Source organism: Amblyomma maculatum, chromosome 8 (assembly GCF_055883805.1).
Source record: "Amblyomma maculatum isolate TAMU_Amacu chromosome 8, ASM5588380v1, whole genome shotgun sequence".
Taxonomy (NCBI): domain Eukaryota; kingdom Metazoa; phylum Arthropoda; class Arachnida; order Ixodida; family Ixodidae; genus Amblyomma; species Amblyomma maculatum.
The window spans coordinates 82418559-82430937 of NC_139351.1; positions in this window are offsets into that span (position 1 = coordinate 82418559).

Here is a 12379-nt window from a genome sequence, read left to right on the forward strand (position 1 = left end):
CCCAACACAAGGCGGACACGTCATCACTGTAGTCACTGCCTGCAGCCAATTTATGCAAAATGTAGATCATTTAAGCATAGTTTTTATCCAAGGACAATTTATGAATGGAACACTCCTCCAGAAAGCTTAATTCAGTCTCCAGACTTTGACCAGGCTCTACAGCAACATCTGTTTGGTTGACAGTAGGGTCGGAGTTTTTTAGGCCATGTATTGTTACTTTGATGTCACACAAATGTTTTTCGTATTTTCCTTTTTCGTCTCTCCAGCTGTTGGTCAACACATTTCATGTCATTACATTGCCTCTGTTTGTTAGTTTTGCGGGTGCTTTGTGTGATTTATTGCGTTTCTTGTGTGCTGTACATATGTATGTCACTCCTGCTAGGACCGGAATACTCGTTTGCAGTATCTTGAAATAAATAACACTACTAGTAATGACGACTTTCAGGCACCATCTAGGGAGAAAAAAACAACATGACGAATCATATCGGTGCTCATTTTTCTACTTTTTATTCGGTCCGCTTGCACCCAGGTTTGTTTCTATTCCATGTTCTATCCTAAAATACATACCTAGAGAAAAGCAGAAACAGCTTCACTTCGAATTGAAGAATGTAGCATTCCTTTTTAAAAATGTTCAAACTGCGTTGTTTTGTGGCAGGCATGTGCGGGCAGCAACGGATTTATGCGGTCAGTGTACGGAATAGCGTCGCGAAAACATATCAACAAATAGTTGAGCACGCAGGTGCTCTGCGGGGTGTTCAGAGGCACCACAATATGACACCAACTGCGTGTACTTGAGAATGACATTTTTCGCTGCACTTCCTCACGACCAGATCTCCAGGTAATGGTGCAGGCAGGCAAGTAAGGGGTGCACATTTAATGAAACAGGTATGTTATGGTGTCATATGCATACAAGTGATCCGCTTATCAGAGGTACTAAAAGTATTGGGAACAGTTGTACCGCTCTCCCGGTTGATGTAATTATTTTCTAGGACAGGCTCATTTAAAACACCGCTACCAAGAATTACATACTCATTTGGCCCTCAGCTTTTATCGCTCCTAAGCGAGAGACTAGGTCAAAGTCAAAGCTCGGCCAAGTAGCAAACACATTGCAGTGGTGATAAATCGAGTTTCTGGTTCTGTGCTACCTAAGATTTTGGATGGGCGCGTAAAGCTTGAAGGACACTTAGTGATTCGAGTGTTTTATTTATCTCTGATTCATACAAAGGTTTACAAAAAGACGGTATGTCTTGTAGTTTTCTATCGTAACAATATTTGGAATCAAAAATGGCGTTCATTTTTTTCGAAAAGAAAAGATAAAGCAAGGAAATAGGCGACAGGTCTTACTGGGAATTGGATCTCTGATTCAACCAGCGGGGCACCTATCTGACTCATATATAAAATTGTAAAACAAGCTTAATGCATCACCTCATGTAGGAAGCATAAACGATACTTTGAAAGAGGGTAACGACAGGTGCACCCACTTCTGCAATAAAAGAATGAATCGTACACGCCATAACATAAATTTGAAAGCAGAGCATGTGTGCCGCGCTATCTCATTAGACTTCGATGGCCGTTATGACACCGACAGCCGGGTGTTAATATATTAACACCCGGCAGTCGGTGTGATAATAAAAGTTCATCATCACTTGCGTTTGCTGAGCATATATTTAATAATAGAAGGTTCAAGTTGGTGTCTCGGTACGTCATCGCTGTAGAAGCGCGAGCTTCTTGGATTCTTTTGTTTGTTTTACCCTCGAGTGCTTGGGAGACAATTTGGGGATTTTCGAATCGTTATAACAGTGATATTATAAGGGGATCGACTGGTGGCTATGCGAGCTTTGCCGCCTCTGGTGTTACGTTAGTTTCGTTTATGTTTGGACTCAGATGACACCCACATGGGCATCAATAGCTGTGACGTATTGCATATGCAATACTCAGATGACACCCACATGGACTCAGATGACACCCACATGGGCATCAATAGCTGTGACGTATTGCATATGCAATACGTCACAGCTATTGATGCTCATGTGGGCGTCATCTGAGTCCAAACATAAACGAAACTAACGTAACACCAGAGGCGGCAAAGCTCTCATAGCCACCAGTCGATCCCCTTATAATATCACTGTTATAGCGATTCAAAAATCCCCAAATTGTCTCCCAAGCACTCGAGGGTAAAACAAACAAAAGAATCCAAGAAGCTCGCGTTTCCACAACGATGACGTACCGAGACACCAACTTGAACCTTCTATCATTAAATATATACTTAGCAAACGCAAGTGATGATGAACTTTTATTAATTTTGGACACATTTCCCGCATAAGTGCGAAAATTAAGTTATATCGCGATATCCTTGTGCTCCCTTGTTCTTACTGGGTGGTTTTAATTATCCTGGCATTGACTGGACTTCAACTGCACATTTTTCATCCCTAACGTGCCGCGAATTTCTTGATTTCAGTTCATCATTCAGCTTTACCCAGATTGTTACTAAACCTACCCGGATCACACAAACAACAGCTAACATGTTAGATCTGATTTTGTGCACATGTCCCAAACACTTTTCTAAACTGACCTATTTGCCTAATTTAAATGATTACGTTGTATTAATCCTTAGCATCACTATCCCTGTGCAAAAAAAAACAACAAAAAACACAAGACAACAATGCTATTGCGGAATTATAATCTGACTGATTTCAACCAAATTAATATGTACTTGCATTCGCCCTTAACATCATTAGATCATTTTCAAGAAAGCTGTGTTGAATCAAACTGGGATTTATTCAAAACCAAATTTGAAGACCTTAGTAACCACTCTATTCCGATTTTAACCGTATCGTATAGCCCCAATGAGCCATGGTACAACTCGCACATCAGACGACTATCAAACAAAAAAAAACGCTTTTATCGTATGGCCAAATTATCTCATAATCAGACCCACTGAGAACTGTATCATGAAGCGAACAATGAATATATTTCCGACGCAAGGAAAGTAAAAAAAATATTTTGCTGAGAAAAACGATGGCAGTGCAGTACAACCATCAACTAAGGGGGAACCAGCCAAGTCTCCTGAAGCCTTCTCTGCAGATGAGAAAAGTGATGAGGATAAGCCCGTCGAGAAGTCCTCAGAAGAGCCAGCTCTGAAGGACAGTACAGAAGAGAACCTTGGCGAAGAGATGGAAGTTGATGGGCCCAAAAGTGAAGCGACTTCTGAAGCTGATGAGGATCCTGAAATTAAGACTGTAGAGCCGACACCTGAGGATTAATAACCCAAGGAAACTATGTATATTACATTAACAAACTTTGACGATGAACCAGTACCTAATAATAAATGCGCGAGTGTCCTAAATGATGCGTTTTCAAATTGTTTTTCTACTTCTTCCGTCGTTGAACTTCCTATCTTTTGCGATTACAATTATTTGCCAATGTATTCCGTGCTGGTTCACTCTGACCATGTTGCTGAAATTATTAACAACCTTAAGCTAGTTTCAGCTGCCGGTGTCGATAATATTGTTACGGACGAAGGAGGAAGAGGGCAGTGGCGCGGGCAGGAGCGCGCGCACTAGGCCCGCACACAGATTCATTAAACGTCATCTCACGACCATCGAGCACCTTCTCTCTGTCCTCTGTTCTCCTGTTGTCATCGCTTGCCGGCACGTAACATTTGGTTGGGGGTGCGGCGTACGTCATCTCCATCCTCGCCTTGGAGCATCGACCCCATCTGGAAGCCGGGACCATCGACCAAGGGCCCAGGGACATCGCCGAGCAGCTTCGCCCCCGCCCTTCAAGCCCAAACCTAACCAACTACCACCACCCAGCCCCCAGCCCGGACCTGCAAACAAGAACAGACAGACCAATCAGAACCGAGACGAAGGACCCGAAGGAACCGAATGACCCGAAAGAACCGATGGACACAAACACGCATCCCCCGCCGAAGCTTCCCGACGTGACCTCTAGTCATCGGTCCCATGGACTCTGGTGACGGATGGTTGACAACTCTAGGGGAGGCGGCGGATCACCAACGCATCAGACATCGTACCGGCAAGCCGTTCTAATCTTACTTCTTCCTCTTCTTCAAGCATCCAGACGCGCCCATCATCATGCCATGGAATCATAATCGGTAAACTTCCTCATCTACCATCCGGACGATCGCTCGGTGGCCCCGGGTCATGTTACGGACGACGAAGGAAGAAGAGGGCAGTGGCACGGGCAGGAGCGCACGCGCTAGGCCCCACACAGATTCATTAAACGTCATCTCACGACCATCGAGCATCTTCTCTCTGTCATCTGCTCTCCTGTTGCCATCGCTTGCTGCCACGCAACAATATTAATTATTAGTTATTGAAAAGCACCAAATTGTATTCATCAAATATTTTAGCTAAAATATTCCAGCAGTCATTACACAGTTGCGAATTATCATCTGATTAGAAGATAGGGAAGGTGCTCCCAGTGCACAAATCCGTATCCAAGCATTCTCCCAATACTTGCAGGCCTATATCGATCACCAACGTATCTAGTAAAATATTAGAACACATTCTCTTCTCGCAAATTATTCCTTTCAAGGAATCTAACTCATTTTTCACCAGGTTCAACATGGTTTTCGCAAGACATACTCATGCGCATTGCAACTTCTTTCGTTCACCCACAAATTACATGTCATCCTCGGAACCAGACCATTGCCGATTGCATGTTCTTAGATTTTACTTAAACATTTTATAAAGTATGTCACAAGCTACTACTCCTAAAATTGGGCGTCATAGGACTGGATACTAATGTTCTAAAATGGCTCGAGTATTTTCTAACCTACTGCCAACAGTTCGTCTCCGCCAAAGATATTAACTCCCCCCTGCATCCTGTTATATGCGGTGTTCCTCAAGGTAACATGTACTAGGGCCCATTTTTCTCATCTATGTTAATGACCTGCCCAACTGTGTTTCTTCATTCATCCATCTATTTGCTGCTGATTGCGTTCTTTTCCGCGAAATAACATCAGATACTGACACATGCGCTTTACAGGCCGACATTGACAACATTAACGTATTGTGCAGTAAATGGCATATGACATTGAACGTAGAAAAATGTAAATTTATGCGCGTATCCCGCTCACCCAGTAACTTATCTCCTTATCATCTGGGTAGTAACCCTTTAGAATAAGTCCTCTCATACAAGTACCTCCGCCTTCATATACCTTCCACTCTTTGTTGTAAAAAGCACATTGAATACATCGTCAACAAAGCTAATCGCATGATCGAGCACCTAACACGCAAGTTTCATTCAACCCCTACTAATGTATTTTTTTTTTGTTATCAATACCTCAAATGCCCCAGGAATGGGGTATTACATGAGGGATGGGCTGCTATTTCATTTGAAAATAGATTCGATGGCTGCCTTGAATTGAGATGGATTGCCCGATTGTCACAAGCTAAGCTCGTGCCTTACAATACTTTAATTCGCTCGCAAGTAGAATATGCGTCGGCTATATGGGACCCAGGCGTTGAAGCTTTTACAAACCAGATAGAAACAATTCAGAATAAATCAGCACGTTTCATTTTATCAAACTTTCATCGCACTGCCAGCGTGGCCGCTATGAAATCGAATTTAGGCTTACCACTTCTAGCAACGCGCCGCAGACTTGCGTGCCTCTACATATTTCATAAAATTTCTTTCCAGTAAATAGTGCATGATGAATTGCTCGTATCATCCACATCCATATCTTCCCGCATTAATCACGCACACAAAGTCGGCCTAATTTTATGTAACACCTAAGTATTTTCTTATTCGTTTATACCTCGTACATCGGTGGACTGGAACCACCTTCCTGCCAGTGTGAGATGGCAAGTGGCATTGACACCCGAAAGTGCAGTGCCCCATAGTCACACATAACTCATCAGCCCATCATCCTTCCTTCTTCTTCTTCAGTGGCAAACCCTGAAGGTTTATCACTGTTCCAGTCATCAGTGTCTAATGTTGCGCAATGATGCCTAGTGTAAGAGTGCTTTACGCTATAATGTTGTGATGCTGTTGCAGTAGTTATGACCATTATCTTGTTTGTTTTTTCTATAGTTTCATTACATGCTGTACGTTTTATATGTTCCAAATGTTATTGCTATAATCCCCACTTCCTTCTGCAATGTTTACGCTGAGGGTACTAATGAAAATAAAATAAAAACAATTTGTCGACGTTTAATTAACTTCCTAATACAAAATTTGAGCGCAGCTCATCAGCTGTTTTACCTTTTCGATAGACTGAGGCAAAGATTTCGAGCAAGACATGTAAAATTACAGACGTCTTTTTTTTAATCTTCACACATATTCCTTCAAGAAACACTTCACTAACAGTTCTTGACTGACATGAAGGAAGCTTTGTGGTCGGAGAAATGAAGAAAGCAATTAGGTTATCGGAAGGTTGCCGGAGGCAGCGCGTGGAGCCATAGGAACGTTGCACGGCGAAGAGTTAGCAGCGACTGACTGATGCCGCTGACGCCGCTAGCGAGTCAAGACAGCGGGGCTCCGCGTTTCGGCTTGGGATGCACCCACCGTGATCCGCTGATAGCGAGCCGGCGCTTCAGCAACCGGAGAACACGGACAACACTGTCGCCGCCACGCAGGAAAGAGGGTGGGGGAGAGGAAAGAGAGCATGCAGCCCTAGCTGCAGAGTTGGTTACGAGAGACAACGCCGACGGCGACGCCGATACGATACACAGCAACGAGCGCCAGAGAGACGCGCTCTAAAATAAACTGGTATTGGTTCACGGACTGCCTGTCGTAAGCAACGTGTATTTTGAAGATACTGAGGATGAGCGCGTACCCCAAGATAGATAGAGCTACATCTTCGACAGCGCGCAAGCTTGGCTACATTACTATTTCGTTAGACAGCTGCGAACTCAGTAAGATATGCATCTGTGCTCTAAATGCCACCTCATCTCAAGCGCGAAATGCAGCAAAATTAAGGTCACAGCCGGAATGCTTTATCAGGCACGCCTGATACTGCCACTGCGCAGTATATGGGCTGCGGACGTGAGCTGTAACTACACCCCAGTACACCCTATTCAGTTAATAAACTCAGAAAACCACAAAGCCACTACGCTGGACTGCCTGTGCGGCAGTCCTTCAGGTTGAGTGAGTGAGTGAGAAGACTTTATTTACATCGACATGGACCTCGGGGCAGGGGCTCAGCCAAGGGGAGGATCTCCTTGCCGGCTCTCGTGCACCGTGGCCGCAGAGAAGGTCTTGGAGTAAGCCTCCTTCGCCAGGCGTAGGACGATCTTTTGTTCATCCGCAGGTTATTGGGCTCGTATTTTTCTATGCGAAATGTACATGCGCACGCACATGTGTGCGTGCGCATGTGTATGTGTGTGTGCATGCGTGTGTGTGCACACGTGTGTGTGTGTGTGTGTGCGTGTGTGCGTGCAAAAAAGAGGTCCATGCAAAACAGCTGGTTCCTGTCATTGAAGTGCAGACGCCTTGCACCACACGCATGCAAGTCTGTACGCTCAAAATAGCGCGACTGCCTTGCACTGACACCGCACGCTACACTCCGCTGGCCTCTAGCGCAGCTGCCAATGATAAAAAGACACAGGCGTCATTAAAATTTCATTTCACTAGAGGTGGATTCCTTGCCGCGGTGTTGTGCGCACCTGCTCATCACAATAATTATGCACTGTGGTGCGCCAAGGGCCTCAACACACTGTATAACATGGAACAAAACGTCATTCTCGAGCCAACCAATCTAAAGTTTTCGTAATGGTCAGCGTACAATGCACTTTAATCGCGTCTGAACACTCGTATATTACAGTCGTTTAGTCCTACCGTCTCATAGATAGATTTTAACATCAAAAATTACAGTGCTGCGCTTATCATAAGAGCTTAATGGCGAAGCCTTTGCTCCTTCTAGTGTACTTCCTCTTCTGTATACCCTTTTTCCTCCGTTCTGCGCGTTTGTGTACTAGATATAATTTCATTGCTTTATTTCATTTAGATTAGTCGTTAGAACTATTGCGACATCCTTACAGGGGAAATATTATTTACCTCACGCCCTATTGCTTAGTCTCGCTGAGACATCTCGCGGATTCTCGCAAAATATCGCTGACACATCTTGCAAACTCATTTTGCGGAATCTCGCGGCTTTCAGCTTAAACTTCCTAGAACAAAACAGGAAAACAAATCGTGCCACTAAAATCAGTATCGGGCAACTTTGTGCCTTGCAGCAATGAACTTCATAGCCCAATAAAGCTCTCATTCAATTTTTTTCATTGCCTTCGTCATGCAAATACATCACTGCGCACTCAGAGCCCAATTACCACGAAGGGAACCGCGCTGTGTGCTATGTTATTCCGATCAAATCTGTTATCGCGATCTCAAGTCGAGTAATCTCCGCGCAATTGATCTTAACACAAATGTTTAAAAAATACTACTTAATGCTACTCATTTATTCATCAGCGCTATTTAGCCCGTCTCGCAAATCTTCGTTACTGTTCAGCAGATGGTATTTGGAACGACAGCTCTTATCTCTGAATCTCACGAAACTCATGATTAGTCCCTGTGCACACGCTACTCACATCAGTACCTTCTCAAATCGAAAAAGATCTAGCTCCCAAGGTAATTTTTAATAGGATATCAAGGTTTTCCGCATTTCCAACAAGTATTTCGCATTTTATTCTCATAGCATATTGCCGCGAAACCTTCAAAACAGTATTTGTTGTTTTTTGGCGGCCGCCGGCATACAGGCTTATCACTCTGATTCTGGACCGCGTATCGGTTCCGTAATCTTTGTTTGTTAATGCTCGATGTCGCGAGTCACACCTTTATCAGTTTTGTTGTAGCACAAGATGCACCGAGATCTGTCTCGAAGGTTCCGGCCACTCGGGTGTCTTTCCACAATGTTCCAGCCCGTGCTGGTAGCTGTTTGCGACGTTATCTAGATTGTTCTGTGCAGCCTTTAAATTGAGCGTTGCCGAGTGTGACGAGCATTCTTTGTTCGACGATCGACGAGCACGTTTGTTTCTATCGCCGCCGCCGAGTTGCTTAGTTTTTTTGCGGGCGCAGGTCAGCCCAAATAAACAGTTTATTTAGTGCAATCATCGACCCTTCAATTGTGTCGTCGACCTCGTCACCACTACGTGACATCTGGTGGAGGTGCTGCCTTTGATCCTTCGAGCGAAGACCCAAGCCGTGTTCCTGCCGCCCTGGAAGACCAGCCTACAGGTCACCGAGCCCGCCGCCGACTTCAAGGCCTACAACCCGAACACGATCTGCTGCCTGACCCCATTCGATCTCGGAAGACATCGACGCTGACAATGGCCCAGCCTACAGCACCGGTTGTTTTCGTCCAACCCCGTGAGCCCCCCTGCTTCCATGGACTACCGGATGAAGATGCGGGAGATTGGATGGACCTTTTCGACCGTGTGGCAGATTTCAACGGCTGGAACGACGCCGCGAAACTTAGGCAAGTTTACTTTGTTCTGCAAGGACATGCCCGAGTTTGGTTCGAAAATCATGAAGCAACTATGAATGATTGGGAGACTTTCAAGGAAGCGTTTCTTGCTGCCTTTTCAAGCGTCGTCCGAAAGGAAAGAGCCAAGGCCCTCCTTCAGTCAAGACTTCAACTTACTGACGAGCCTGTCCTGGCATACGTTGAGGAGATGAAGCGCCTCTTTCGCCGCGCCGACCCTAACATGACCGAAGGAGAGAGGGTCAAATTTTTAATGCGAGGCGTCAAAGAATCGCTTTTTGCAAGCCTTGTCCGAAATCCGCCAAAAACCGTGGCGGAATTTGAAACGGAGGCGTCTACTATCGAGAAGACGTTGGCCACCCGGATGCGCCACTACGAGCGACCGCTTCAGCCGGACTGCTCAAACCACTACCCCAACGCATCCACAAGCGGAGAGAACCTTCGGGACCTCATCCGAGAGATCGTGCGAGAAGAGCTCCGCCGACTGATGCCATCATCGCAACAACTGCAGGCGGCGAAGCTCGCGGACGTCATCCGTGAAGAAGTCCAGCAGGCGCTGGGCGTTCCTCAAGCGACGGCTGCGACTGTTCCAGCACACGAGGCAACAGCGATGAACTACGCTGGTGCATTACGTCGCCCTCCGCCCCGACGTGATGACTTTCTGAGCCCTCGCCGCAACCGTCCTGTTCCCGAAAGCCGCCCCTTGGCCCCCGCCCGCCAAGCCTACCAACGACCCCCAAGCCCCAGAAAGTGCGACGCCTGGAGGACAGCAAACAACCGACCACTCTGCTTCCATTGTGGTGAGGCAGGACACATCCTCCGTCACTGCCCGTACAGGCGGATCGGCCTCCGTGGTTTCGCTGTCGACGCCCCACGACCCCATCCTGGCGAGCGACCACAGGAAATCAACGACTTCCTGCGCAGCGGAGAGCACTCGTCGCCAAGGCGTCTATCACGATCACCATCGCCGTACAATGCCCGATTTGCGTCGCCGGGCCGCAGTTACGTGCAAGGACGGTCTCCTAGCCCCCGTAGGGGAAACTAAAGGCAGCAACCTTTGGAGGTGAGGTTGCTTAACAGCGAAAAGACGAAGATCCTCCGCCGCCGACGACCACTAACGACGACGCAACCATTTCATCGCCGCTCCACACGACGACATCGACGACAATACGACCAGAGTGCAAGCAGACACCACCGCCCAGCGAAGTAACAACGGTATGCCCCGGCCATGACCTGAAGAAACGACGGAGCCGAGATCGGACACTAAGGCCCACGTGCAATGCGAGGACACGAATAAGTGACCTTGAAGTTGATATCGACGGTCGCAGAGTCACTTCCCTTGTAGACACCGGAGCTGACTATTCAGTCATCAGTGCACCGTTAGCCTCCCATCTCAGGAAAGTCACAACCGCTTGGGATGGCCCGCTGATTCGCACCGCAGGTGGCAACCTGATTACTCCATCGGGACGGTGTACTGCAAGAATAACTTTAAATGGGCGTACTTACCCCACCAGTTTTGTGGTCTTGCAGCAGTGCTCCCGCGACGTGATTTTAGGCATGGACTTCCTAAATGAAAATAGGGCTATCATCGACCTCCGATCCAAGCTCATCAAGCTCTCTGCAGACAAAGCCATACCTGCTACGACGACTTTGACGCAACACGTCGCTCTAAACGTCCTCGACGGAACATTGACCGTGCCGCCCCGATCAAGCATGGCCGTCAGAGTAGGTAGCACAGACATCGAAACCGCTGAAGGCATCGTCGAAGGAAATATCCAATTGCTCTTGGAACGAGGTATCGGCATCGCAAGAAGCATTGCGAAATTCCGGAGAGGACAAGCTCAGGTGCTGGTAACAAACTTCACTGAAGAATACCGGCATCTCAACAAGGGCACGACCATCGCTTTTCTCGACGAATTAGCAGACCTCAAAGACGTATTCGCCCTCCACGCCCAACCACTGGAAGACGCACCGGACCAATTCCGTCAGCCCACATTTGACATCAACCCAGTATTGACCCACAGCAGGAAAAACCAAATTCGCAGTCTTCTTCGAAACTACAGGGAGTGCTTCTCGTCATCATCAAAGGTACGACAAACACCACTGGCCAAGCACCGCATTATAACGGACGAACACGACCGACCTCTGCGCCAAAGCCCTTATCGTGTATCGCCGCGAGAACGGCAGGCCATTCGCAATCAAGTTGAGGAAATGCTGCGTGATGACGTAATCCAGCCATCGAACAGCCCCTGGGCGGCACCAGTCGTTTTGGTTAAGAAGAAAGACAGCACACTTCGCTTCTGCGTTGATTACCGCCGCTTGAATAGCATAACGAAGAAGGATGTCTACCCGCTTCCCCGCATCGACGACACTCTCGACCGGCTCTGTAATGCAAGGTACTTCTCATCGATGGACCTGAAGAGCGGATATTGGCAAATTGAGGTCGACGAAAGAGATCGCGAGAAGACCGCATTCATCACACCGGACGGCCTTTATGAGTTCAAGGTGATGCCATTTGGCCTCTGCTCCGCACCAGCCACGTTTCAACGAGTAATGGACACAGTCTTGGCAGGCTTGAAGTGGCAAATTTGTTTGGTATATTTCGACGACGTTGTTGTATTCTCGTCAACCTTTGAAGACCACCTCAAACGACTACAGACAGTGTTGGAAGCCATGAAGTCATCGGGACTAACACTAAAAGCAGAGAAGTGTCACTTCGCCTACGAAGAACTCCGGTTCCTAGGTCACATAGTTAGCAAGGACGGTATTCGCCCAGACCCGGAGAAAACAGCTGCAATCGCACAATTCCCACCGCCTGCCGACAAGAAAGCTGTGCGCCGATTTCTTGGGCTGTGCGCTTATTATCGACGATTTGTCAGAAACTTTTCGCGGATCGCCGAACCGTTGACGCAGCTTACAAAGGCTGACGTA